The sequence below is a fragment of the Phyllobates terribilis genome, unplaced genomic scaffold (genome assembly GCF_046119375.1).
Source record: "Phyllobates terribilis strain yellow unplaced genomic scaffold, ASM4611937v1 Scaffold_4__5_contigs__length_816908805, whole genome shotgun sequence".
NCBI lineage: Eukaryota > Metazoa > Chordata > Amphibia > Anura > Dendrobatidae > Phyllobates > Phyllobates terribilis.
Window position 1 is genome coordinate 673,394,314 of NW_027362764.1, and position 23,104 is coordinate 673,417,417.

Below are 23,104 nucleotides of genomic sequence, written 5' to 3' on the forward strand. Positions count from 1 at the left end.
GATTATCGATTAACATTCCAAATGAATTTCCATAATTAACCATTTAACATTTCCCCCTTTTTTGAGAATAAAAGGACTTTAACTGAAATTTCTCAAAAGAAGATACATTCATCAATCATTTTTTCTTTCCTTCTTCCTTGGCAATATCATTAAATTTCCATAATAATAATAATAGTAATAATAGTATCAATATCGGATTATTGTTATATAATGATGTGAATTCATGTTATGGTAAGCCGCGACTAATATTCATTTAATATGTATAATTATACTTCCCTATATCTAAATTGAAGCAATCGCGGGTTCAATCGTCATCATCTGATGTCATCGGGTCGTCGTCTCGTCTTCTTCTTGGTTCTTTTATAACACAGTCTTTAGATGAAAACTCCTTTGAAATAAATTACAGCATGTAGATATTGTACAGTCCATAATTGTGTTCATTATTGTTCAGTCCATAAACTGTACTCTTTATTAGAAAGATCATGTGTGTCAGTTGATAAGAAAACAAAGTCCATGGATGAAATGTAGCTTTAATATCTGTGCAGTGTCACCTGGACTTACGTTGGATCGTCTTTGGAATCTTCCGTGTGTCCGCACTGGTCTCGTGTCACTTTTGGAATAGATGTGACGTCTTTGGTCAGTAAAGCAAGGGTTAACTTGACACTTTCCTGCTTTATATAGCACCATAAACAGTACTCAGTCCTTTATATACAGGACACATATGCCAGGTATTACCTGTTCACCAGCTTTCATTGAAGCGTTGCAGGTGATAAGAAACCACTGGAACGTGATGAAACTTGAACACAACACAGTACATATAGGATCATCGTCCTCTGCCGTCCTGGTGATCAGTGGTGTGAATTGTATTGTATGTAATGGACACAGTCTATTATAACACTCAGCATTCACACCTGTTACCTTCTGAGACGTCCGGATATCAGTTGCTTCTTCTTGTAACTTTTGAGAATCTCTTTGATTTATAAAAATTAAAAGTCTTTATTAAGATAGAATTCATAATTGCGATGTCTTGATTTAAGTCTTCATTCCCTAATCTGATACCAAATCTGGCAGTTTTTCCTAACCTATAATATCACAGCGTACCATAGCAATCAGTAATATCCATCTAATTATTATCAAAATATTAAAATAAATTATGTTTGTAATAATAAACAATAATAGATAATAATTCATTATCAATCAAGTTCTCCATATGATAGAACATTTTTATGTCATAGGTGTAATTACCTTTTCCAACCCATAGGTGTCAGTGTATTTTGAAAAAACAAGTTTTTATATCTTTATTAAACCAATAATATCAAAGAATGTATACTCCTGAACCAAAATGAATAAATATATGAATGTATGAATGAATGAATGAATGAATAAATGAATGAATGAATTGTTGTGTTTACTCAGAAAATGTAAACATTTTTTTCCTTAGCAATATATATTTAATGAAGCAATACTCTTGTATTAGACATTACTTTATTAAATATTAATGTGTTTTCTCAATTGAGATATTGAACTCAAATAAAATCAAATGAGAATTAAAAAATGAAAAAATGGAAAAATAAGAAGTATAAAGTAAGAACAAAATTTTAAAAATGAAAAATAAAATTAAGAGTAAAAATAAGAATAAAAATAAAAATAAGGCCTTTAAATTTTAATGACAATTGCAGAGTAATTATATTCTCCATAAAAAATACCCTTATATCTCCATTATCTGGATGATTTCATATTTGTCATAACCTTGTACCACCAAAAAATATTAAATTATGCAACTTTGCATGTAATACCCTTCTTAATTATACCATAGTACCTTATTATTATTTCTTCTTTATTAAAATGTGTGGAAAATAAGTATTGATCAAAAGTGATTATGTAATCAGGATCAAAAAGACATTTTCCCCCTTAATACCAAAAATATTATTTTATAAAATGTATGCATATATCAGAACCAAATTAAAAATAATTATTCTTCTAGAAATATTGTGCATAAATTTCATATCAATGAGTAGCATAGATTTGACTAAAGAGAGGTGTGTACCTATTTAGGTAACCATTAAAAATAATATTATAGTTATTCAAGAATATTATCATGTGGAAAATTATTCTAAATATAAATTTGCTTTGTAAACCATTTTGATGTGTGGTTGCCCTTATCCACTATTAGTTAAATCAAGAAATAATAATTATTAAAGTAATATAGAAATATACATATTTAGATAATACCTAATTATGTATTATAATTTCCTCAGAATTAAATATATTTTTGTACCTTCACATAAAGAAACATTTCTTTTTTCAAACATACAAACATAGGAGGCCTCTGTCACATCAATCACACTTAGCAGCTGCTGATTTACTCATCTGTCACCTTCACTATGACATTCACAGATCTGTTCAACTCAAACATTCCACATATGAAGTTTTAGATATATATATATATATTTAACCCAAAATTGTTGTATCCCAATTTATTAATGCGCATTGCCATATCAATTGAATATCTTTATATTTCTTTGAATATTCCCCAAGTACATATTATATAATATGACAGTAAGTCACTGGAATTTCAGACACTTGAAAAAACTCTTGTCTTAGATTCTTTTTTCACTGGCTGCCCGGTCTTAAGTTACATCAGTTGAAAATAGAATGAATGGGATCCTATACTATTAGCTCAAAGTTCAAAGGCCGCAGCTGTCACACGTCATGCTGTAAAGCTACTTTAATTTGCACGAACACTTCATGCACAGAAAATATTAGCAACACAAAAGAATTAATAAGTATTACATATATATTATAGTTCAACTAGATATATTGTTATTATTTTAAAATGTTATACACATAAAATCATGCAATTTTTTCACTTCCTGTGTGAATAAAGAAATAAATCCATTTTAGAGTTCTTTGATCAAATCCTGCTTTGGAATGAAAACTCTAAGGAAATATAAGAAAATAAAATTAAATATCAAATTCATACAGAAACAGAATTATTTAAATATCTTATACATATATTGGTTGGTTCTAATGTAATTCAAAATATTGCTACTTAAATTTATATATATGAAGTTCTAATTTATTAATTAATATATACATATATATATTTTATAAACGTATATATAAATACAATTATACGCAATCTCTACTTAGACAAGTGTATATATATATATATATATATATATATATATATATGAACTATTAGAAACTATGTAACTACAATTTTACTGTATAAGATTATAAATAAATATTGAGACATTGTATTACATTTTGATACAACATTATAATTACAGTTTTTCCTTAGCCACTCCCTAAACCAAATCTTCTGTCTCTCTCAAATATCTCCAGGAACGCCCTATTTAGGAAAGACATTTTTCTATCCTTCAAAACCTCAGAGAACTGCCTGTTCTTCTGTCCACATTCCATGACGTCACTGTGAGTTGGTCGTCTCACCTGTCTCTGTCCATCAGTTTCAGCCATTTTCCTTTTTAGAGAATCACAGTTCTGACTGAGAATTAACTCATTCTGTGGAGAGATGGATCTTTGCACTGGCTGATATGGCTTATAACATATAGGAAATCTTCTGCGTATTTGATAGAGTTCACTATGGGGATGACTCAGTCTAGAAGAGTTTGATATTGGCTTTTGGTAAGATTTTACCTTTCCTGGTTTTATAAATTTAGCTTGATTTATTTTCTTTTCACGATTCTCGTGTTTTCTAACAAAATCCAGCATCTGCGCACATTCAAATAATGAATTTTTTTGTGATGCCATAACCTGGGAAACTGAATTTAGGAATTTGAATTTTTGTACAAAAGTTGTTATCATATGTTGTACTTTTCCACTTTTGATGAGAGCTTTGTACAACCGTTCAAATATGGACATGAATGTATATGTACATTCCTTCCTACCAATCCTTAGTTTCTGCAGATCTTCTATGTTGGGAAAATCCTTTGTGACACAATAAATCAAATATCTTAATCTGTCCAAATCATTTTCCCATCCATTAGGAGAGTCATTTTCACAGGGCATTAAATGTAAACGTCTGGACAATGTCACAGGAATCCATATTTTAAATAATTGATTCCTCTCCTCATTGGATAAATCAAACTTATCAGAGAAGCTCTCAAATGTCTCTGAATTTCTACAGGCATGGATTTTGACATCATATTTTGGCATGATTTTGTATAATTTCAGCAAATTTTTCCTCATTTTAATTTGGAGTTGAGCCTGGGTAATTCCAGAATTCTCTGATATTTTTAGTGGCTCTTGTACGTCCGTTCCTCCTACGTCACTCACGTCTCCTCCCACATCACCTAGTATGTCGGTTTCTCGTATGTCAGTCATGTTTCCTCCCATGCCAGGTTTCTGTATGTCCGTCTCTTGGTCAGACCCAAGGTCACCTTCAGTTACAGACACGTGTCTTACTTCTTGTTCATTTTCCACATTACAGTCAGAATCAGTATCACCGTCTGACACTTCTACACTATTTTCCTGCTTAGAAATCTCTAACACAAGACTATGAAAAAAATCTACCAAATGTAGAATATTTCTCAATTTCTGTTTGTCTTTTTTTACCAATTTAGAAGTTAACTGTAAATTCTGCAATTCACATTCTTTGTATAAACTGAGCCACAAAACTTCTATGTCATCTCCTACATTAACTTTGAAATTAATATTACTTTGTTTAGCAAAAGAAGAAATTATATCCATATTTTGCTTACCTTAAGATTCCTTGGCTTCTCTTTATCAGCACGTCCTGTCTTCAGTTCGTCTGATTCTTTTCCTGTGTGATTCTGTTCCTTGTTAGTACCTCTGCTTCCTGTCTTTCCTCAGTCTGTAGGTCCGTTCTGCTTCTCGTGACAAACTAGTGAATTTACTGACACGTGAACAACAGCTGTTCAGCTCGTCAGGACTCCCCCCTTGTTCACGGAAGAAATTCACTTACTTAATTTTAAAAACAAAAAAACAGGACTGGCTGGCTCACCATTGTAAAATAATACTCTTCCTGTATTATTTTTTTCTACTGAGGACTTCTCAAAGTATCACTATCACGATATTCTTATAAAAAATGTATCTATTTATTCTTGGATTGTCCATTAAAAAGAATCAGATTGCAGCAGGTACATACAATAATTAGTTATAAAGTAATTGTCCATTTGTCCATAATTAGCTTAATTGTTGAGATTCACCCATCTTTCCTTGGATCCTGGCTGGTAAATCATGTCTTTGTCCAGCATGTGTCCAGGCCTACATGTCATCTGCTTCTCAGCATGAAGATTCTGTGTCTTGTGGGGTGGGCAGAGCAAGAGAGCCCCCCCTTTCTGTACCATGGGCTTTTATAGCCAGTCGTATGGACACCTGTTCTACATATGGTAGTGAACCAAAAATACACACACAAATAGCGCATGTCAACTAGACACGATGGCTGAGGCATAGGACTCAGAAAAATGATTATCGATTAACATTCCAAATGAATTTCCATAATTAACCATTTAACAGAAACCGCCTGGGAATGCCAGGTGCTGTAGGCTTTTGCTTTTTCCTTCCTTCCACCAGCAGGGGGCACTCTCTTCTATGCCTTTTTTCCATTCCCTTTCACAAGTGCACACATTCATTCTCTTTTCTTTTTTTCATTTGCTTTCTCTCTTGCGCTATTTCATCTCTGCAAAAAACCAGCATGCTTCTGATCACCGTGGGCCTCCAGCATTGTTGCTTCTTTACTTTTAATACTAGGCTCCTTTTCACCAGGACCAGCATCTCCCGCGTGGCTGGAGGCAACCACCGGTAACCCCAAGCAGAAGACCTTTGCAGGCAACACGACCCTCCCCCCTGAAGAGCAGCTCAAAGTCACTGGCAACCATCTCACCCTCTTCCTTCATTCACCCCTGGATGTCTCGCTCCGCCCCCAAGTTACGGGTCCAACTTGCTCTTTCTGTCACATTACCGCGATGAAGGGTTTAGCCTGCAGGAGACCCTGCGCCGAGACATTTTTGAAGACACCTGATGCGGCGGGTGAATCACTGCTAAACAAACCACACCTGGCGTTAAAAGCACCCGGGGCCGTGAAGGGGCCAGGCTTTCAGCAGGTGCCCAGGGAAGGTTTTGGATGCCGACCGCCTAGCGAGGTAAAGCAGAAGTAACCAAGCCAGACGGCTGACAAAGAGCTAACCTCAGTGCAAGGAAGGCAATGAAGGAATTGGGGAGGGGGGGGTGATTCCTGCTAGGGCCCTGAAATCATAAAACAGGCAGGAGAGTCTGACGCATGGTGACGGAGAGGTTGTAGGGGCAGATAGTGGGTGTTGTCACGTGCGAGCACGTGTGCATGCAGGCTTGTGTGTGAGAGTGCGCTTCCTAGGTGTGGCGCGCTGCAGACAGTCAAAGGGATTGTTCCCTTTCATTAAAAGTTAATCCCCGGCTGCAGGCTATTAGAAAGCAACTAACCGCGCTCTACTCACCCTTCCCGGGTCTACCGGTGAGTCTCGCTTCTGCTCCCGGCCTGTGGCATTGGCCCCGAAGCTGACGTTCCGTCGACAGCGCTGCAGCCGATCAGTGAGCTCAGCGGCTCTGAGTGGGGCTTTCTGTCTACAAGACCTTTTAAGGAAGCCAGCAAAAAAATTGAAGAGAAGGGAAAGCACAAAAGGACCTGGTCTTGCTGAGCACTGGAAAGGGCAGCCGGCAGCCAGACTTCAAAGTAGAAAAGCAGCAAGTGAGAGGCTTGTCTCTGCCTACGGCCACACCACCCTGAACACGCCCAATCTTGTCTGATCTCAGAAGCTAAGCAGAGTTGGGCCTGGTTAGTACTTGGATGGGAGACCACCTGGGAATACCAGGTGCTGTAGGCCTCTGCTTTTTCCTTCTTTCCACCAGCAGGGGGCACTCTCGTCTATGCCTTTTTTCCATTCCTTTTCACAAGTGCACACATTCATTCTGTTTTCTTTTTTTCATTTGCTTTCTCTCTTGCACTATTTCATCTCTGCAAAATACCAGCATCCTTCTGATCACCGTGGGCCTCCATCATTGTTGCTTATTTACTTTTAATAATAGTCTCCTTTTCATCAGGAGCAGCATCTCCCGGGTGGCTGGAGGCAACAACCGGTAACCCCAAGCAGAAGACCTTTGCAGGCAACACGACCCTCCCGCCTGAAGAGCAGCTCAAAGTCACTGGCAACCATCTCACCCTCTTCCTTCATTCACCCCTGGACGTCTCGCTCCGCCCCCAAGTTACGGGTCCAGCTTGCTCTTTCTGTCACATTACCGCGATGAAGGGTTTAGCCTGCAGGAGACCCTGCGCTGAGCCATTTTTGAAGACACCTGATGCGGCGGGTGAATCACTGCTAAACAAACCACACCTGTAGGGACGGCACAGCCTTTGCATGGACCCTTCGGAGCCCGCCCCGTCACGGCCAGATTGCTCGCCACCAAGCGATCCTGAGAAAGGCTGGCCGGGCGATGGATCGAGGACCGTCTACTGGCCATACCACCTGGGATGTGCTTGATCTCGTCTGATCTCGGAAGCAAAGCAGGGCTGGGCTCGGATAGTACTTGGATGTGATACCTCCTGGGAACACCGGGTGCTGTAGACCATTTTGATGACGTTTTGCCCTACTGCCCAGCTCGGCTAGCATGGAACGGCGCCTTGCCGGACACCGACCTTAAGTAACTTAGATGATGGAAGCCCCAAGGCCTCTGAGCCAGTTGGCAGCTAAGCACGATACCCCGCCGCCTTCACGCAGGCCTGACACCGAGCTCCTTGCCATGGCTAGGAGTGCTTATTGACTCCGCAGCTCGCCGTGTGGAAATGATGGCGTTAAAAGCACCCGGGGCCGTGAAGGGGCCAGGCTTTCAGCAGGTGCCCAGTAGTGTTGAGCCACCCCCGTAGTGTTCGAGTTCGGTTCGGTTCGTCGAACACCCGTGTGTTCGCCGAACTGTTCGTCGAACTGTTCGTCGAACACCTTCGAACACCGTTAAAAACAATGGCAGGCAAACAAAAACACATAGAAACACATAGAAAACACCTTCAAAGGTGTCCAAAAGCTGACAAACTGCTCAGAAGATATAACTAACACATGGAAAAGTGACAAGTACATATAGTCATGCGAAAATAAAAGAGGTGGAGGAGTAAAAGGAGGGGGAGACACAGATATAGGCATGTCATGCCCTTCTAAAATCCAAAAAGTGAGAAGCCGACACGGCCAGTCCGCTCCTGCCCGAGCCACCTCCGTGTCGCCGGGTTTGTGCCAGAGCCGCGGTGAACCCTGACGGCCAGCCCCCCTCTCCCAATACTGGTGCCTGTCCGCTGGTGGGTCGAGCGAGGCCCCCTGTGGTGGAGGCAGCTCTAAGCTTTTTAATTTAAATTGTCTCTCTAATTTGAATGAATACACTTTAAATCCATTTACAAGGATCTATTGGAGGGCAAGTCTCATGCCAGCAGCCGCGTAATTCCAGCTCCAGTAGCGTCCACTAAAGCTGCTGCAGTTAAAAAGCTTTTATAAGTATCGAGCTCGGCTGTCCACCGCAAGGCATCCTAATGCCAGTCCCAGCCCCTATGCCTTGGGGTGCCTCCTGATGCTCTTCACTAAGTATCCCATGGTCCCGAATCATTTCCTTTGAAAAAATTAAGTGTCTAAACTACAGGTGGTGTAGCTTGCTTAACAGCCGGGATAATCCGCTGACTAGCAGACACTGCTACTAGGCACAAAGTATTTCCTGGGCTAGATGCAGTTAAAAATTTGTAATTAGATACTCTCGTTGGATGCTGAGAAAGCATTCCATAGAGTCTCCTGGCACGCCATATATGATTCTCTTAAAAAGCTTGGGGTAGGGGTCTAGGGGAACCTTTTATAGCCAAAATCACGGCCCTGTATCGCAATACGTCACCTAGGCTGAAGATAAATGGAACTGTAGCACCCTGAGGGCTCGGTTGCTACAGACGTATTGCACCTCACCCAGAGGTGTGATATCTCACTCTCAGGTAAGGATGGAGTGTGGATCAGGACCCGACACCTGCATGCATTACACCACATTGCCGTGGGGCAGGGCGACCAATATGCCCCTGAGATGGGCACGACAGTCCCTGTCCCTGGCTGGAGTGGGGGGAGGGAACACTGAGGAAGGGGAACCCTGTAGTGCAGGAGCAGGGAGGAAGCAGTTCCTGGTTGCATTGAGAAGGGAGTATAAAAGGTGGGCACCATCTTAGTTCAGTGCAGAGAAGTCTGAGCAGAAGTGGCAGGGAGCAGGGGCTCTGCATGAGCTCTGCTCCGGAGGCGGGCCTAGTAACAGAGGCCCAGGCCTGGAAGAGGGAGAAGGAAGGAAGAGGAGCGGAGAAGGCTCCAGGAACGAGGAATGAAGGGATCCCAGGGGTGCGGACGGGCGAGTCGCCACCGCACGCCCGAATCCACCTGCGTGGAGGGGTCAGGCCAAAGGGGGAGACCGGTCCCCGAACTAGTGGAGGCAGGAAACGACCCTCAGCTAGTAACCGGAGGCTCTGACATTTTATGTGGCGCAGCCCCTCGCTACACCCGCTAGGAAGGCACCACATAGGGTCAGGGAAACTGGCGCCAAGTTTACCAAGAGGAGGCCCGAGGCAGCCGGACAGAAGTGTTGGTAAGAAAGGCCAGACAAAGGACACACAAAGGGGGTCCTGTGAAGTGCTCCAAAGTTATCTGGGAGTTGTCTGAGCCCCTCACCTGGTGAGCACAGTACAACGTGGGCAGCCGTTACCTGCAGACGTGGTCTGGATAATAAGAACTGTGAGTAAAGGCCCTGGACTGCATCACTGACTCCGTGTCGTTACTGCTGCTGCCCTGCACCATCACCCCCATCCTCCGCATACACTGCCCCGAGGCTATACTCCTCCCGTGGGGAGTTATGCTACGCTCTGCTGCACCCACAACACCAGCCTCAGCGGTCTGCCCTGTAGCAGCGGTTCACTCTGACCGCAATCCACGAGTGGCGTAGTCGGACATTTAAACATCAAAACCACATAAATAGTTCCGCCACTGGTTTGACCGCCCTGAGCCACGGAACCGGGTCGCCGCCACGAAGACTACAACCACCAGCATCCACCAAAAAGGGTCCGGCTCCGGGTGTCCCAAGGCCCAGGGGGTGCGTCAGAACATTTTCATCACCTTTCACAATCACCAATGGGACAAGGCAGGGATGTCCTCTGTCCCCTCTCTTATACATCCTAGTGACGGAGCACCTGCTCTCATCAATTCTCCATAACCCCAATATTAGGTGGATTGAGGTGGGAGGCACCGAGTACAAGTGCTCTCTATTTGCTGATGATGTCCTAGTATATATCACTCAATCACATATATCCATCCCTGCTGTTATGGCTGAAATAGATCACTTTGTTACATGGTCAAATTTTAAAATCAATGCAGCGAAGTCTGAGGCCCTCGATGTCTCCCTCCCCAAATCCATATAGGATTCCATCCAGTCCAACTTTCCCTTTGCCTGTCCCTCACAGGGTATCAAATACTTAGGAATTCCTATTCATAGAGACCTCTCTCATCTATGTTATCTTAATTTTGGGCCCTTTATTGAACAACTCCATACAGACCACGGTTGGCAAGTTAGAACTGTAAGATTCACTACGTGAACCGCTGGTGTTTTGTGGAAAAGCACATGTACACTGCGTTCCAAATTATTATGCAAAAAGTGTTTAGGAGTGATAAGGGAAGAATTTGTTTGTTTGTCAGTTAAACTCATTGATGGTGATGTGTGTCAGGGCTCTTTATATCACTGTAAGCAATTGCAGACACCTGTGCTAATTAGTTTGGCAGGTGTGTCCAATGAAAGGCAAGACTACTTAAGAAGGCTCTCTCACATTATTAAGCAGCCTACATTTTCTGCCAAAATGGGAAAGAAAAAGGATGTGTCGGCTGCTGAGAAGCAACAAATTGTGGAGTGTTTAGGTCAAGGCATGACTACAATCAACATTGTGCGATGATCAGGATGAAGTGTCTTGGCAATCAAGAAGTATGCAGCTGATTCACAGTACACACGTGTGCGTGCTGATAAGGGCAAATTGAGGACTCTTTCCTACAGGCAATTACGTCAGGTTGAAAGAGCAGCGGCCAAAAAGCCTTGTCATAGCAGCAGACAAGTTTTTGAAGCTGCTTGTGCCTCCAACGTCCCCCGAACAACAAGATGCAGGGTCCTTCAGAGGTTTGCAGCTGTGCATACGCCATCCTGTCGACCTCCTCTATCCACTTCACACAAGCAGAAACGGCTCCAGTGGGCCAAACATTACATGAAGACTGATTTCAAAACAGTTTTGTTCACGGATGAGTGCCGTGCAGCGCTCGATGGTCCAGATGGATGGAGTAGAGGATGGCTGGTTGATGGACACCCCACGTAAACACGGCTACAGCGCCAACAAGGAGGAGGTGGAGTAATGTTTTGGGCTGGAATCATGGGGAGAGAGATTGTCGGCCCCTTTAGGATCCCTGAAGGCGCTAAAGATGAACTCCATAATGTATGTGGATTTTCTCAAACAGCACTTCCTGCCATGGTTCAAGAAGAAGAACCGTGTATTTCACAGCAAGATCATTTTTCTGCATGATAATGCACCATCTCATGCTGCACATAAAACATCTGCATCTCTGGCTGATATGGGCATAAAAGGGGACAAACTTATGGTGTGACCCCCATGCTCCCCTGACCTCTACCCCATTCAGAACCTTTGGAGCATCATTAAAAGGAGTGTCTATGATGGCGGGAGGCAGTTCACATCTAAGCAACAGCTCTGGGAGGGTATTCTGTCCTCATGCAAAACAATTGAAGCAGAAACCATCCAAAACCTGACAAATTCAATGGACGAGAGAGTTCAGAAGCTCCTTTCGAACAAGGGGTCCTATGTGAAAATGTAACATCACCTAGAATAAAGTTTTGAGTTGAAAACTGTTTGATTTCAGTTTCTAACAACCTGCTAATGTTTATAATTTCAAAAATGACCATTTTTTTGGTCTTTATTAAAATGAAAAGGTTGATCGAAAAGTTTGGGGGATCTAAGAGTCTGGCAACCCAGTAGTCATGATTACTTCGAATTCTGACAATATGAGGGTCATGCTGCAGGTAGTGCAGCAAGAAGGCACTTATGTGTCTTGCGCATCTCGGAGCCCCAAAATTATTTTCCGGGCTAGATGCAGCTAAAAATTATTTTTAATTTTAAATCTGGTGAAGCTTTAGTATAGATGGCCTAATAGGATCAGTGCTGCACACTGCTACAAAGCCCAAATTATTTTCCAGTCAAGATACAGATAAACATGATTAGTAATTTGAAAGCTTAAAACGGTTGGTAGGGTGATTTTAACCAATCATCAAGCTTTTACTCTCCCCAGGATGACACAGGGGTAGAAAAGTCGTTTCGGATCCATGATTTGTTCATCTTTATGAACGTGAGTCTGTCTACATTATCAGTGGAGAGCCGCGTGCGCTTATCTGTCAGCACACCACCAGCAGCGCTGAACACACGTTCAGACAGAACGCTGGCTGCGGGGCATGACAAGATCTCCAAGGCTTAAGTGGCTAGCTCCGGCCATTTATCCAGATTGGAAGCCCAAAAAGAGCAAGGGTCCAGTGACACAGTCGTGGCTTCAATGTTTACTTGGAGATACTCCTGTACCATCGTCTCTAGGCGTTGACTATGTGTCAGACTTCTTGTCTCCTGTGGCCTTGCAAAGGATGGGCTAAAAAAGTGGTGAAATGATTCCGCAAAATTGATGTTACCAGCAGATACTGTGGTTCTGTTATGGTTTGAGTGCTGAACACTTGACGGTCCCACGGTTGGCAAGTTGGAACTGTGAGATTCACTACGTGCACCACTGGTATTTTGTGGAAAAGCACATGTAAGATTCTGCAACAGTCTCTGCTGATACTCCTGCATGCGTGCATCCCTTTCTATGGCAGGAATAATTTCTGCAAATTTTCTTTTGTACCGGGGATCTAACAGTGTGGCAACCCAGTAGTCAGGATTATTTCTAATTCTCACAATTCGAGGGTCATGTTGCAGGTAGTGCAGCAAGAAGGCACTCATGTGTGTTGCGCATCCAGGAGCACCAAGTCCCTGTTGTGTTGGTGGCGAGGTAACAATCATGCTTCCTTCCTCTGTCCTCTCCCCCAACCTCGCACAACAGAAATGTGATCAAGGTCTCCCTCATCTGATGAGTCTTCCATCAGTTCGTCCTCCACTTCTTCCTGGGCTCCTGCACCTTCCTCACTAGTTTGGCTGCTACCATGCGCCCTGGTAAAACCATCTCCCCCACCCTCACATGCCTGCCGCCTTGGTGCTGCCGACCGTCTGGACCTTGCAGATGTTAGCCCTTCCGCATACAACTCCTCCTCCTCTACTTCCTCCACCTCCTCTTGTGCCACCACCTGACTCCGAATTCTGTTTAACATGTGCTCCAGCATGTAAATCACCGGAATAGTCATGCTGATAATGGCATCGTCAGCACTAAACATCTTCGTCGCCATTTCAAAACTGTGCAGAAGGGTGCATAGGTCCCTGATCTGAGACCACTCCTCCAGCGTGATTTGCCCCACCTCTGAATCTCGTTGGCCCAAGCTATATGTCAGAACGTATTGCACCAGGGCTTGTCGGTGCTGCCACAGTCGCTGCAACATGCGCAGAGTTGAATTCCACCGGGTAGGCACATCGCATTTTAGCCGGTGAAGTGGCAGGACCAACGACTTCTGTAGAGATGTAAGTCGCTGAGCTGCGGGATGCGAACGGCGGAAGTGAGCACACAGCGACCGTGCCCTCTGCAGAAGGCCATCTAGTCTGGGATAGTGGGCTAAAAATTGCTGGACAACCAGGTTCAACACGTGAGCCATACAAGGCATGTGTGTGACATTGCCCCGGTGAAGGGCCGCACCCAGGTTTGCAGCATTGTCGCACACGGCCGTCCCTGGTTTCAGGTCCAGTGGAGACAACCATTCATGAAATTGGTTCTCCAGAGCTGACCACAACTCCTCAGCTGTGTGACTCACATTTCCCAGACATTTCAATGTAAAAACCGCCTGATGACGTTGAGCCCTACTGCCAGCATAATAAGGTGGTGTGCAGGATCCCTTCTGCGCAGTTAGAAAGCTTGTGGCATGACCAGACAGGCTTTGGGTGCAGGTGGAAGACCGAGAGGAGGTTGAGGAGGCAGAAGCAGTGGAGGAACTTTGACATAAAGAGGATTGACGCACAACTTGTGGGGACGGCAAGACTTGGACAGCAGCCCCTTGTCCTGCTGTCACCATAGTTACCCAGTGCCCAGTCAGCGACATGTAACGCCCCTGTCCATGCCTACTCGTCCAAGTGTCTGTGGTGAAATGCACCCTGTCACACACAGAGTTTCTCAAAGAAGCGGTGATGTTGTGTGCGACATGCTGGTGGAGCGCAGGCACACCTTTCTTTGAGAAGTAGTGCCGACTGGGCATCTGGTACTGGGGCACTGCGACGGACATAAGGTCTCGAAAATCCTCTGTGTCCACCAGGCGGAAAGGCAGCATTTCTGTAGCCAAGAGCTTGCAGATGGTGAAATTCAACCTCTTAGCTTTCTCATGGCTAGGAGGAAATGGTCTTTTACTTGTCCACATCTGAGGGACCGAGGGCTGGCTATTGTGCTTAGACGGGGTTGATAAGGGTGTCCCCGGCAAACTGCCGGTCTGTGAGGAAGATGCAGGCGGACATGTTAGGTTGACTTGATCCAAAGGTGGTGCTATCGATGTCGGACAGCGCTCAACACCAGCTGGTGTTCCCACCTCCAAAGAAAATGATGATTTGCCAATCATGCTGGCTGTTGCGGGTAAAGAGGTGGCAGGTCTGCGCCCCAAAACAGGTGTGACTGCTGTCCCCCCAGTCACAGAGGATGAAGAGGCCGCGGATGCACAAGATATGGCAGACGGTGGTTGGCCCGGCCGGCTAGGCCGCATTGTAGCACACTGAGCTTCCCACTGCAACTTATGCTTCATGTCCATGTGCCGGCTCATGCATGAAGTACTCAAACTATGTATTTTTTGGCCTCTACTTAGCTTTTGCTGACAAATGTTACAGATAACACGAGTTGGGTCATCTTTATCGATCTGAAAAAATGCCCAGGCTATGCAAGGCTTAGCACCCATGCGACCTGAAGAGCCACCACGACTTGTGGTGAGAGGCAGAGTTGTGTTTGAGGATGCAGTTGTTGACGTGCTTCCAGTACTACGTCTCTGTCCAGGAAGGCGCAACCTGACCTCGTCGTCACTAGCATCTTCCTCCACCTCCTCTGCTGACCTCATCTCTTGGCTGACTGTGGGTTGACAGTAAGTGGGATCTCCAACCTCATCATCATCACCCTGTGTGTTATCACACCCGTCGTCCTCAGAGCCAACCTGTTCCTGCCCTGACAAAAAACTAAAGTTGTCGCTCCAATCAGGTATTTGAGTCTTAACATCGTCTTCCTCATTGTCTCCACCAACAGGAGTTACAGTTTGGGAATGAGGGTCTACATTATGGTCAGAACCTTCTGCGTCTGGTCCTGGATCCGACTCATAAAGATTCTGGGCATCAGTGCAGATCATTTCCTCGTCTGGATTCACAGAAGCGCTGGAGTCGACCTCTGATTCCCAGGCTATAGTATGAGTAAACAGCTCTGCAGACTCAACCATCTGTTCTACCTCATACTCAGACGGGCAGCTGGAGATTTGGGAGCTGTGAGGAAGCAAGTGCGATTTGCGTGACACCTTTGAGGACTGGAGTATTTGTGATGTTGAAGTTGATGTGGAGGAGAGCCCACTTAAAGGAGCACTTGATATCCGTTGAAGCACCTGCTGTTTTTGTGCCTCATCTGGAATTTGTAGCGATTGGCGTGGCCGTAAGAAAGGGATCTTATCACATTGTCCGCTAAAAGAAGTAGACATTTTAGTTTGGCTGGAAGATGGTCTTTCTTCTGCAGATGTTACTGTTGCTTTAACACCTACCCCACGGACACAACCTTTTTTCCCCTTCCCAACACGCCTATTCCCCTTTCCACCAGCAGCAGGCCTTTTTCCACTCATTTTGGTGGTTAACTAATTCACAACTCTGGAGTTGTTTGCACAAAAAAACAATGGATGGTAACCGAGCAGAGCTGAGTGGCCAAACTGTGGTATTAGGCCAAAACTATTGGCTGGGTTAGATGTAGAAAAAAATTATATTCAATTTGCAACCTGATGGAGGTCAGTATAGATGGACTATTACAACAAGTCCCACACACAGCTAGAAGCCCAATATTTTTTCAGAGGTAGATGCAGAAAAAATTATATTCAGTTTGCAACCTGATGGAGGTCAGTATAGATGGATTAATAGAACAAGACCCACACACAGCTAGAAGCCCAATATTTTTTCAGAGCTAGATGCAGAAAAAAATTATATTCAGTTTGCAACCTGATGGAGGTCAGTATAGATGGATTAATAGAACAAGACCCACACACAGCTAGAAGCCCAATATTTTTTCAGAGGTAGATGCAGAAAAAATTATATTCAGTTTGCAACCTGATGGAGGTCAGTATAGATGGATTAATAGAACAAGACCCACACACAGCTAGAAGCCCAATATTTTTTCAGAGCTAGATGCAGAAAAAAATTATATTCAGTTTGCAACCTGATGGAGGTCAGTATAGATGGATTAATAGAACAAGACCCACACACAGCTAGAAGCCCAATATTTTTTCAGAGCTAGATGCAGAAAAAAATTATATTCAGTTTGCAACCTGATGGAGGTCAGTATAGATGGATTAATAGAACAAGACCCACACACAGCTAGAAGCCCAATATTTTTTCAGAGCTAGATGCAGAAAAAAATTATATTCAGTTTGCAACCTGATGGAGGTCAGTATAGATGGATTAATAGAACAAGACCCACACACAGCTAGAAGCCCAATATTTTTTCAGAGCTAGATGCAGAAAAAAATTATATTCAGTTTGCAACCTGATGGAGGTCAGTATAGATGGATTAATAGAACAAGACCCACACACAGCTAGAAGCCCAATATTTTTTCAGAGCTAGAGGCAGAAAAAATATATATTCAGTTTGCAACCTGATGGAGGTCAGTATAGATGGATTAATAGAACAAGACCCACACACAGCTAGAAGCCCAATATTTTTTCAGAGCTAGATGCAGAAAAAAATTATATTCAGTTTGCAACCTGATGGATGTCAGTATAGATGGATTAATAGAACAAGACCCACACACAGCTAGAAGCCCAATATTTTTTCAGAGCTAGATGCAGAAAAAAATTATATTCAGTTTGCAACCTGATGGAGGTCAGTATAGATGGATTAATAGAACAAGACCCACACACAGCTAGAAGCCCAATATTTTTTCAGAGCTAGATGCAGAAAAAAATTATATTCAGTTTGCAACCTGATGGAGGTCAGTATAGATGGATTAATAGAACAAGACCCACACACAGCTAGAAGCCCAATATTTTTTCAGAGCTAGATGCAGAAAAAAATTATATTCAGTTTGCAACCTGATGGAGGTCAGTATAGATGGATTAATAGAACAAGACCCACACACAGCTAGAAGCCCAATATTTTTTCAGAGCTAGATGCAGAAAAAAATTATATTCAGTTTGCAACCTGATGGAGGTCAGTATAGATGGACTAATACAACAAGTCCCACACACAGCTAGAAGCCCAATATTTTTTCAGAGGTAGATGCAGAAAAAAATATATTCAGTTTGCAACCTGATGGAGGTCAGTATAGGTGGACTAATAGAACAAGTCCCACACACTGCTAGAAGGCCAAATATTTTTTCAGAGCTAGATGCAGAAAAAAATTATATTCAGTTTGCAACCTGATGGAGGTCAGTATAGATGGATTAATAGAACAAGACCCACACACAGCTAGAAGCCCAATATTTATTCAGAGCTAGATGCAGAAAAAAATTATATTCAGTTTGCAACCTGATGGAGGTCAGTATAGATGGATTAATAGAACAAGACCCACACACAGCTAGAAGCCCAATATTTTTTCAGAGCTAGATGCAGAAAAAAATTATATTCAGTTTGCAACCTGATGGAGGTCAGTATAGATGGATTAATAGAACAAGACCCACACACAGCTAGAAGCCCAATATTTTTTCAGAGCTAGATGCAGAAAAAAATTATATTCAGTTTGCAACCTGATGGAGGTCAGTATAGATGGATTAATAGAACAAGACCCACACACAGCTAGAAGCCCAATATTTTTTCAGAGGTAGATGCAGAAAAAAATATCTTCAGTTTGCAACCTGATGGAGGTCAGTATAGATGGACTAATACAACAAGTCCCACACACAGCTAGAAGCCCAATATTTTTTCAGAGGTAGATGCAGAAAAAAATATATTCAGTTTGCAACCTGATGGAGGTCAGTATAGGTGGACTAATAGAACAAGTCCCACACACTGCTAGAAGGCCAAATATTTTTTCAGAGCTAGATGCAGAAAAAAATTATATTCAGTTTGCAACCTGATGGAGGTCAGTATAGATGGATTAATAGAACAAGACCCACACACAGCTAGAAGCCCAATATTTTTTCAGAGCTAGATGCAGAAAAAAATTATATTCAGTTTGCAACCTGATGGAGGTCAGTATAGATGGATTAATAGAACAAGACCCACACACAGCTAGAAGCCCAATATTTTTTCAGAGCTAGATGCAGAAAAAAATTATATTCAGTTTGCAACCTGATGGAGGTCAGTATAGATGGATTAATAGAACAAGACCCACACACAGCTAGAAGCCCAATATTTTTTCAGAGCTAGATGCAGAAAAAAATTAGATTCAGTTTGCAACCTGATGGAGGTCAGTATAGATGGACTAATAGAATGATGCTATGCCCAAAAGATTTTACTTCACTAGGTGCATTAAAAAAATTGGTATTCTATACACAGGTGGTATATCTTGCAACACAGATAGGCTACTCCACTGACTAACACACTCTGCAATAGGCCAAAAAGGATTAGCTTTGCTAGATTCAGCCAAATGCTGTGAAAAAAACTTGCACAGCACTGGCACAGACCTGCCTGGCAAAAACTGATAGGAACTGATGTAACCTAGTCCTGAAAAGGACTCCAATTACAATTAGTCTTTACTCCCACAACCTATCTATTTAAGAGCACAGACCTGCCTGATAAAAGTCGTAGGAAATGCTGTAACCTAGTCCTTAAAAGGACTGCAATCACAACTATTCCCTACTCCCAAGCTATCTGTATATTTGTGCGAAAATTGGCTTGAAATTAACAAGGTATAGCGCACACAGCAACAGCGGTGCCGTCTAACACGCAGCTGCAGCAGTGAGAAAATGGTGGCGACGGGGAAAATGGCTTGGTCTTATAGGGCAAGGACATGTGACATACACTGCCAATGAAACATGCCCTTGCTTGTGTGAAAAAAAACACTTCGCTCCGTGTGTGCGCTGCTGATAGGCTGACAGATTGCACCTCCCCACTGTAAATGCGGGAAAGAGAAAAAAAAATGGAGATCTTCATTGTTCCTGCAGAGATCCATCCCCTGCCCCTCCCCCCACCCCGCTGTACACTCAAACTGCGTATTAACATTAATTTTCATCATTACTGAGAAAAAATCCAGTTATGATTTTGGTGCACGAACAGTTATCGAACATAACCTCGAACAGCCGAATTTTTCTCAAATTGTTCGTGTTCGCCGAACGGCTCGAACACCGCCCAAAACAGCTCGAATTTGAGATTGGCGAACAGTTCGAGTAGAACAACGCTCATCTCTAGTGCCCAGGGAAGGTTTTGGATGCCGGCCGCCTTGCGAGGGCCAGCAGAAGTAACATGTTTCTCTGCAAAGAAGCTTGTGTAACCAAGCCAGACGGCTGACAAAGAGCTAACCTCAGTGCAAGTAAGGCAAGGAAGGTGCGGAAGGAATTGGGGAGGGGGGGGGTGATTCCTGCTAGGGCCCTGAAATCATAAAACAGGCAGGAGAGTCTGACGCATGGTGACGTTTTTACCTACTGCCCATCTCGGCTAGCATGGAACGGCGCCTTGCCGGACACCGACCTTAAGTAATTTAGATGATGGAAGCCCCAAGACCTCTGAGCCAGTTGGCAGCTAGGTACGCTACCCTGCTGCCTTCACGCAGGCCTGACACCGAGCTCCTTGCCACGGCTAGGAGTGCTTATTGACTCCACAGCACGCCGTGTGGAAATGATGGCGTTAAAAGCACCCGGGGCCGTGAAGGGGCCAGGCTTTCAGCAGGTGCCCAGGGAAGGTTTTGGATGCCGGCCGCCTAGCGAAGGCCAGCAGAAGTAACATGTTTCTCTGCAAAGGAGCTTGTGTAAGCAAGCCAGGCGGCTGACAAAGAGCTAACCTCAGTGCAAGGAAGGCAAGGAAGGTGCGGAAGGAATTGGGAAGGGGGGGGTGATTCCTGCTAGGGCCCTGAAATCATAAAACAGGCAGGAGAGTCTGACGCATGGTGATGGAGAGGTTGTAGGGGCAGATAGGGGGTGTTGTCACGTGCGAGCACGTGTGCATGCTGGCTTGTGTGTGAGAGTGCGCTTCCTAGGTGTGGCGCACTGCAGACAGTCAAAGGGATTGTTCCCTTTCATTAAAAGTTAATCCCCGGCTGCAGCCTATTAGAAAGCAACTAACCGCCCTCTACTCACCCTACCCGGGTCTACCGGTGAGTCTCGCCTCTGCTCTCGGCCTGTGGCATTGGCCGTGAAGCTGACGTTCCGTCGACAGCGCTGCAGCCGATCAGTGAGCTCAGCGGCTCTGAGTGGGGCATTGTGTCTACAAGACCTTTTAAGGAAGCCAGCAAAAAAATTGAAGAGAAGGGAAAGCACAAAAGGACCTGGTCTTGCTGAGCACTGGAAAGGGCAGCCGGCAGCCAGACGTCAAAGTAGAAAAGCAGCAAGTGAGATGCTTGTCTCTGCCTACGGTCACACCACCCTGAACACGCCCGATCTCATCTGATCTCGGAAGCTAAGTTGGGTCGGGCCTAGTTAGTATTTGGATGGGAGACTGTAAAATAATACTCTTCCTGTATTATTTTTTTCTACTGAGGACTTCTCAAAGTATCAATATCACGATATTCTTATAAAAAAATGTATCTATTTATTCTTGGATTGTCCATTAAAAAGAATCAGATTACAGCAGGTACATACAATAATTAGTTATAAAGTAATTGTCCATAATTAGCTTAATTGTTGAGATTCACCCATCTTTCCTTGGATCCTGGCTGGTAAATCATGTCTTTGTCCAGCATGTGTCCAGGCCTACATGTCATCTGCTTCTCAGCATGAAGATTCTGTGTCTTGTGGGGTGGGCAGAGCAAGAGAGCCCCCCCTTTCTGTACCATGGGCTTTTATAGCCAGTCGTATGGACACCTGTTCTACATATGGTAGTGAACCAAAAATACACACACAAATAGAGCATGTCAGCTAGACACGATGGCTGAGGCATAGAACTCAGAAAAATGATTATCGATTAACATTCCAAATGAATTTCCATAATTAACCATTTAACATTTCCCCCTTTTTTGAGAATAAAAGGACTTTAACTGAAATTTCTCAAAAGAAGATACATTCATCAATCATTTTTTCTTTCCTTCTTCCTTGGCAATATCATTAAATTTCCATAATAATAATAGTAATAATAGTATCAATATCGGATTATTGTTATATAATGATGTGAATTCATGTTATGGTAAGCCGTGACTAATATTCATTTAATATGTATAATTATACTTCCCTTTATCTAAATTGAAGCAATCGCGGGTTCAATCGTCATCATCTGATGTCATCGGGTCATCGTCTCGTCTTCTTCTTGGTTCTTTTATAACACAGTCTTTAGATGAAAACTCCTTTGAAATAAATTACAGCATGTAGATATTGTACAGTCCATAATTGTGTTCATTATTGTTCAGTCCATAAACTGTACTCTTTATTAGAAAGATCATGTGTGTCAGTTGATAAGAAAACAAAGTCCATGGATGAAATGTAGCTTTAATATCTGTGCAGTGTCACCTGGACTTACGTTGGATCGTCTTTGGAATCTTCCGTTTGTCCGCACTGGTCTCGTGTCACTTTTGGAACAGATGTGACATCTTTGGTCAGTAAAGCAAGGGTTAACTTGACACTTTCCTGCTTTATATAGCACCATAAACAGTACTCAGTCCTTTATATACAGGACACATATACCAGGTATTACCTGTTCACCAGCTTTCATTGAAGCGTTGCAGGTGATAAGAAACCACTGGAACGTGATGAAACTTGAACACAACACAGTACATATAGGATCATCGTCCTCTGCCGTCCTGGTGATCAGTGGTGTGAATTGTATTGTATGTAATGGACACAGTCTATTATAACACTCAGCATTCACACCTGTTACCTTCTGAGACGTCCGGATATCAGTTGCTTCTTCTTGTAACTTTTGAGAATCTCTTTGATTTATAAAAATTAAAAGTCTTTATTAAGATAGAATTCATAATTGCGATGTCTTGATTGAAGTCTTCATTCCCTAATCTGATACCAAATCTGGCAGTTTTTCCTAACCTATAATATCACAGCGTACCATAGCAATCAGTAAAATCCATCTAATTATTATCAAAATATTCAAATAAATTATGTTTGGAATAATAAACAATAATAGATAATAATTCATTATCAATCAAGTTCTCCATATGATAGAACATTTTTATGTCATAGGTGTAATTACCTTTTCCAACCCATAGGTGTCAGTGTATTTTGAAAAAACAAGTTTTTATATCTTTATTAAACCAATAATATCAAAGAATGTATACTCCTGAACCAAAATGAATAAATATATGAATGTATGAATGAATGAATGATTGAATAAATGAATGAATGAATTGTTGTGTTTGCTCAGAAAATGTAAACATTTTTTTCCTTAGCAATATATATTTAATGAAGCAATACTCTTGTATTAGACATTACTTTATTAAATATTAATGTGTTTTCTCAATTGAGATATTGAACTGAAATAAAATCAAATGAGAATTAAAAAATGAAAAAATAGAAAAATAAGAAGTATAAAGTAAGAATAAATTTTTAAAAATGAAAAATAAAATTAAGAGTAAAAATAAGAATAAAAATAAAAATAAGGCCTTT

The 23,104-nt window shown here is 42.7% G+C and overlaps 1 non-coding gene and 1 pseudogene across 1 annotated transcript; both read left to right on the top strand.

Annotated features, from left to right (window-relative positions):
* The first annotated feature begins 6,726 nt into the window (after positions 1–6,726).
* On the top strand, positions 6,727–6,845 carry LOC141267093 (5S ribosomal RNA). The gene has a single exon (XR_012321108.1). It is a non-coding gene; the product is annotated as a 5S ribosomal RNA (ribosomal RNA).
* Positions 6,846–7,466: 621 nt separating this feature from the next.
* LOC141269427 (5S ribosomal RNA) lies at positions 7,467–7,586 on the top strand (annotated as a pseudogene).
* Positions 7,587–23,104: the final 15,518 nt, after the last annotated feature.